The sequence below is a fragment of the Megascapheus bottae genome, unplaced genomic scaffold (genome assembly GCF_031878675.1).
Source record: "Megascapheus bottae isolate mThoBot1 unplaced genomic scaffold, mThoBot2.hap1 HAP1_SCAFFOLD_45, whole genome shotgun sequence".
Classification (NCBI taxonomy): Eukaryota; Metazoa; Chordata; class Mammalia; order Rodentia; family Geomyidae; genus Megascapheus; species Megascapheus bottae.
The window spans coordinates 387061-394307 of NW_028327483.1; the positions used below are offsets into that span (position 1 = coordinate 387061).

The following is a 7247-nucleotide window of genomic DNA, read 5'->3' on the forward strand; positions in this document are numbered from 1 at the left end:
CTGCCTGGGCACTGTTCCTGAGCTCTTCAGCTCAAGTCTATGATCTCACCCTTGAGCCACAACACCACTTCCTGTCAGCCTCTGGAGTAACTAGAATTACTGGTGTGAGACACTGAGCTGGGCTAGTGACAAAAATCATCACAAATGGCTTGTGCTGTTAACACACATAGAAATACACTCCAATATTTTACCTATGTCAGTCCAGGAGCATGGTCTATTGGTAGAGTGCTCACCTAGTATGCATCATGCCCTGTGTTCGATTCCTCCCTACCGCATATACAGAAAATGCTAGTTGTGTCCTTGGTACCACATATAGAAAAAAGCCAGAAGTGGTGCTGAGGCTCAAGTGGTAGAGCTCTAGCCTTGAGAAAGTCCAAGACAGTGTTCAGGCCCTGAGCTCAAGCCCAGAACTGGCAAAAAAAAGAAAAAAAAGAAAATGCTAGATGTGGAACTGTGGTTCAAGTGGTAGAGCACTAGCCTTGTGGAAAAGTGTCCAAGTACAGTGCTTAGTTCCTGAGTACAAGCCCCAGGACTGGCAAGAAAAAAAAACTTGACCTGTCTCATAACATTTCAAAGATTTACTCTAAATTCATATCTAATTTACAACTTTAAACACTACATAACGGAATTTGAAACAAAAGTTTTTTTTAATTTTACTTTCTTTTTAAATTTCAGTCCTATACAAAAATGTCAGTGTAATTATGTCATAATACTATTCCTCTTTAATAACAAGAAAAACATTCTGTTTGGCTTCAGCATTTATGAAGTTAGCATTATGCTAAGAGAAATAGACTTCAGACAAAGGTATATCACTTACAGTGGACACATACTTATCTGTAGAATTAAAACCATGTGAAATTCTAAAGAAAAAGTAGAAAAGTAATCACTAAGGATGTTGATTTAATGAACTGGGAGTTATTGGATGAAGACAGTAGGTTTTAGTGATGCAAGAGAAATTTTGGAGATGTAATGTGCTGCAAGGTTCCAAGTGCAGTATATTGTGCTGGGAATTTGGTGAAAGTAGGTCTCAAGGGCTCTCAGCACACATATGATATGACTACAAGTATTGGTAACTGGATTCATTAGGTGGAAAAAGAAATTACAATTTAGAATATGTATGAGTCATTAAACTATAGTCTTCAAAATATAAAATCTAAACTTCACTTCAATAAAAATAAGATTTTAAAGTTAAATCTAGCCTCATGGAATTTTTTATTAATTGATATTCTTGCAAAAATTTGTTTATAAGAATTGTCACATGTAGACATAATAAAAGGCTAATTTTAAATGAGCAGACATGTATTCCATATTGGAACAGGGTGTGTGTGTGTGTGTGTTTGAAACAATAAAAAATTTTCAAAACCATAAATCAAGGAGGGAGTTTAGCCTAGTAATAGAGGGCTTGCCTAACATGTACAAAGACCCAGGTTCAATTCCTTGGCACCACATACATAGAAAAAGACAGAAATGGTACTTTTAGCTCAAGTGGTAGAGTTCTAGCCTTGGGAACAGCCCAAGGGCAAGACCAAGGCCCTGATTTCAAGGCCCAGGACTGGCAAAACAAAATAAAAACAAACAAAAACAGCAATAAACCTTAACTCAGCTCTATTTGTGATTATGAGTTTCCCCAAAATTGAAGCTGTGTCAAGATTATATCAAATAAATAATCATTATTAAAAAATCATATCCTATCCTAAATAACCAATTTATATTATGAATGAGAAAAAAAATGAGCCAGGCCCAGTGGCTCACACCTGTAATACTAGCTACTCAGTAGGCTGAGATCTGAGGTCCAAGGTTCAAATGCAGCCTGGCCATAACAAGACCTGAGAGTCTGAACTCCAATTAACATCTACAAAACAGGAAGTGAGGCTTGTGTCAAAGCTAGGGAAGTAGCCTTGAGCTAAAGAGCTCATGGACAGTACCCAGGCCGAGTTCAATCCCCTTGACCCACCAAAAAAAAAGAAAAAAGAAAAATGGATAATTTTTCTCATTATGCTGAAGAAGTGTTACTTTTACATTATAAAATAAAAGTGCTGTCTGTCATTAAACATGCTATTTTTGCAAATGTATGAAGACTTTGTTTGGAAATGTTTCGGTATTAAATGAACAGAAGCTACTCAACAATGAAATAACCTTTGATAAGGAAGATGTTTTGACATTTAAGTTTTCTATCTCACAATATCTGATCACATGATTGGAAAATGCCTTTTCCCCTTTTTATTTCAGTGTCATAAAGCCCAGTGGAATTCATCTAAACACTTACTTTGCTGAGTTTCATAAACTGAGCCTTTCAGCAGCAGCAACGTCCTTTTTCTTTATTGTTAACTGGATATAAAGATTCTTACAGTTGCTATAATTTTTAGTGTAGAAGTAGGACAGAAGGAACAGGAGGGGAGGAGAAAGAGGAAAAGGAGGAGGAGCAGGAGGAAGAGGAAAAGGAGGAATAGAAGGAGGAGAAAGAGGACAAATGTTACAACCTACCACTGGATTTACATCTCTAATGACATTTTCATTCAAAAACAAACTGTTTAATGTTATAGCTCACAGGGTGAAGAAATATTATTAAATATTTCATTGTAATTAATGGAAGGGTTACATTATATTCACCAGACAGAAGGTACATTACTTCACAAACATTGATACCCTTTCTCATGTCTTGGTCCCCATTTCACTCCCCCCACCCCTGCCCCTCAGCTTGTTTTCCCCCCTTTTCTATTCTATTTCAAATAACAAAATACTCATATATACAATATATCAGATAACAAGGTGTAAAAATATGAGATAGCCAAGGAACAGCCAAAGAGATGAGAGATAACATAGTACATTAAGGACAACAGTCACTCATTCTATGGCTTTTGTTTCTATATTCTGGAGGTCCTTTCATTTAGCATCATACTGTATGGCCTTATGTATCTAGGTTTTGCTCTATTTGTAAATCTCCAATAGGAGAGCCCAAGTTTCTCCTGATTAGGACAAATCAGGGAAACCATTGAGCTATGTTCCTTTGAGTCTGGTTTACTTCACTTAATATGATATTTTCTAAGTCTTTCCATTTCCTTACATATGGGGAGACGTTTTTCTGACAGCAGCATTGTGTATAAATACCACATCGTGTTGATCCACTCATCAAGAGAGGGGCATCTGGGTTGGTTCCATAACTTTGCTATGGTAAATAGTGTGGCAATAAGTGTTCAGCTTTCTTCTTTGGTTGTATACTCCTATTGCCAAAAAGAGGGCAAGATATGATTGAATTCACCTTCATACCAAGCCCATCCTCACAAGAAGTTGACTACTCCCATGGTAATTGCATCAGTCTATTCATGACATCCAAAACCTCATGAGTGACATGCTTCCGAAGCCTCCCAATACATAGCAGCTACAAGGACAATGACGTGTGTACAAACCAGAGCAGCCCTTCAAAAAGAAACCTACCTATTCTACCATTTTGACTTGAATCATTAGACACGTTATCTGAAAAATGATAATGCCCTTGTAGAAAGGAGAGCTCTGTCAGAGCGGTCTGGCACCTGGAATTCTACTCATATTCTACTGAAGTGGTCCTGAGAGGACAGTGATAGATGATTCCTCTGAATCTTACCAATAACCACTGTGAAAGGCAAATTTTAGATTCCTCACAAAACTGTACATACATTTGCCATATGATCCAGGAATACCAATCTTGAATATATATCCACAAGATGACAAGTCTGGATACAGTAAAGCCACTGGCAAAGAAATGGTTATTATTGTAGTATTCATAACAGTGTTCTCTGGCTTCAAATCTTCAGGCCTACAGTAGTGTCTTGAAAACTGGATTTTCTATACTTGGGTGTATCTTGGGAATGTACCTTGTGGGATGTAGTCCAACCACTCACCAATCCCAGGCAATTTAAATGAGAAAGGAGAAATACGGGCATTTCTTACTCCAAGTGAGGGCTGTCTGTACCTCTCTCAGATATGCCTCATTAGAGGAATGGTTTAGATCCCACAACTAAGCTCTCTCCCACACCATATGAAGAGTGAAGATGGAGTCATACCACATCCCACTGAGATATGGGCTTGATAATTTTTTGCCCCGGTTGGCGTCACACCACAAACTTCCCCCTCTCTGCCAACCAAATTAGAGGCAAGAACTGTGACCCTGGCAAAATGAAGGGTTGTTTTCAGTGCAAATTCCATACTTTATTGCAAATCAACACACAGCTGAATGGTGGAGCCTGGGTTGACATAGGCAAGGCTCTCTATTCCGTCCAATTCACAGCACCCAGAAAACTCTTCCAAAGAAACAAACTTCATTTGAAGCCTGTCAAGCAGAATACTTATCAGAGACACACAACACCGATAAGTGAATTCCTGTGCCAAGCAAAGCATCATGTGAAAAGAAACACGGCATTTCTGTAGCATCTCGCTGTTCAGGTCTGCTGTCAAATTCCCCTATCTTGTGTATGTACCACCTTAGATCAGTTCCAAGCAGTCATTTGAGCCAGTTTCTCATTCTGCTCCTGTAATTGTACAGTGAGTATTCAGGTCCTAAACCCTGGAGTCTTCATACTTTGATAACTGTTACGAAAGGAAAAGTTTGCCTCATTTAGCCATTATGCATCAAAGTATCATGAATGATGTTCTAGATTGATGAGAGTAAGTTTCTTGTATTTCTGTGTGTATGGGGCAGCCCCTCCTGCAGCGCTATGGAGTCAGCTCTAAAGGTGTGGCCTCAGGCCCGCTTCAGCAATGGGACCTTGTCCCTCCCGCCCTCAAGTGCCTCCTTTGGCCTCCAGACAAAGGCTGCTCGGCTACAGGAAGGGCTCCTACCTCCACCTGACCCTGGCCACTCATGCTGATACCTCCAGGCACTAGCACGTTCCTCCACTTCGGCTTCCGGCTCACCTTGAGACCCACCCTAAAAAGTACTATAAATTGGATGGTTCGAGTAGCCGGCATGTCAGAGAGCTGTGGTGCTCTGATCTCCTGCAGTCTCCTCACCAGAGGCACCTCCTGTGCTAGCCTACCAGCAGCCAGCGTTCTTTGGAGGGATCAAAGACTCCTCTGCTGCCCGGAATTCTAGGATTTCCCTTTGGGGGACCTAACACCAGGAAGGATTAGAGGGATGGACAAAGGGAAGGAAGGGTGACCAGGAGGATTCGGAAGAGCTCTGGACATTCTGTCCTTTTCGGTGTTTGATGCGGGCTCACTTCTGTGTTCATTCGAACTGGAAACAAGGGACACTTGGCTTCAAGCTGAAGCCCCCGCCCGATCTTCGGCAAGCCCCATCTTTGTGTCTGCCTTGGCTCAGCCTGGAAGCGCTTTGCGCACAAGTCTTTCCCAGTGTCAGCCTACCAGACAGTGCCCTTGGGACCTGAGGGCCAAATTCACTGCTCAGTAGGAGGCTGTTCATCTTCAAAGAAGACTTGACTTCTGAGTGTGCCATCCAAAGACATTGTGAATAGTACTTGACAGTCTCGGCTTCAGTAACTACTCTGGACAGGATTCAGCATGTCCAAGGTCACCAAGAGGAAGCATGTGGTGAAGGAGGTGCTGGGGGATCACATGGTGCCCTCTGACCAGCAGCAGATTGTGAGGGTACTCAGGACCCCAGGAAACAATCTACATGAGGTGGAGACAGCAAAGGGGCAGCGCTTCCTGGTGAGCATGCCCTCCAAGTACCGAAAGAACATCTGGATCAAGAGAGGAGACTTTCTCATTGTTGACCCCATTGAAGAGGGACATAAAGTAAAGGCCGAGATCTCCTTTGTGCTCTGCAAGGACCATGTGTGCTCTCTGCAGAAGGAAGGGCTCTGGCCTGAAGCCTTCTCTGAAGTGACTGAGAAACAGAACAAGAACAGGCAGCCTCAGCCAGAGCTCCCAACTGAGCCACAGACCTCAGGAGAAGAGTCTGGCTCTGAAGATGATTCTGACCTCTTCAGTTAACACCCACTGCACACAGTATTGTGAAAGTGAAGAGGAAGAGGCAGCCTGAGACCCTGGGACCCACTTCTCCACTTGCTCAGGGACTAGTCCCTGGTTCTTCTGGGCTTGGACATTCCTAGGGTGCCCTGCAGATCTTCTCCCTTGGGTGGATACAAGCCATGGTCCCCCTTTGAACTGAATTTCTGACATAAGACAATCAAACCCCTGGTGGGTAATGACTTGAACTGGTATCTGAGCAAATCTCTGTGTGGAAATGATCAAACCAATCAGCTTCTTTGGGAGGCCTTAGGAGCCAGTGGGCAGACTGGGGAGAAAATAGGGATGGACTGTTTTTCAGGTAATTTATTCACAGTCTCATTAGGCACTTAGAAAGTGCCAGGCTTAGCCTGTGGTTCACACCTGAGATCCCAGCTATTCAGGGGGATGAGATTTGAGGATTGTGGTTGAAGGCCCTCCCAGGTAGAAAAAGCCCATGATAGCATTGTATCTCCTTTGGGAAAAACAAAACCAAACAAACAAAAGTAAAACATGTGCTGTGCTGGTGTATTTTGCCTGTTATCCTAGCTACTTGGGGCTGAGATATCAGTTCAAAGCCAGCTTAGGAAGGGTAGTGTGAGACTCTTATCTCCAGTTAAACACCAAAAATGTATGACTCTGTAGACATGTTCTATTATATAAATTAGTATGTATTTATTTTAATTATGTTTTTGAGAAACTAAGTACCAGTGATTTTATAGAGAGATTCCCTTCTTCAAAACTTTTTTGTTACTATGTCTTTGAAATATGATGACTAATAAATGTTAATAAATTCTTTAAATAAATAAAACTGAAAAAAATTCATTTTCCTATACTAAGTTGTTGTGGCTGATTGTCTTTCAATTCCAGCGGCCATTAAAGGGCTTTGGCGAGGCATACCTCGTATACCTTGCATACCTCTCTTGAGATATTTCCGTGTATGTGACTCAACTGAACTCCCCTGGTGCATGTCCTCAGCCCTTGCATGTGCTTCCAGGCATAGGTCCTGCCCAGTATTTCAAAAGGTGAAAGTTTGCTCTGAACTTTGGTGATAGCACCGTGGCCTTTTTCTGTTGGTTCCTTTTCCCTTTCATACTTCCTCTTTCCCCCACAGTATATAGCTTTGTTCCTGACTCAATAAACTTTAGATATGCTGCCCTTTGATTGTGGTCACAGCACCTTGCTAAGTCTTATTTTTCCCCAGTTCTTGGGCAGGGTTGGGTTATTCATAGTTGCCATCTTACTCTGTTGTACGTGAACTCGCGGGACCCTGAAAGAACCACCAGAGGCTGAGGCCAAAG

General features: G+C 41.8%; 1 pseudogene; it reads left to right on the plus strand.

Annotated features, from left to right (window-relative positions):
- The first annotated feature begins 5496 nt into the window (after positions 1-5496).
- LOC150039734 (putative RNA-binding protein EIF1AD pseudogene) lies at positions 5497-5980 on the plus strand (annotated as a pseudogene).
- Positions 5981-7247: the final 1267 nt, after the last annotated feature.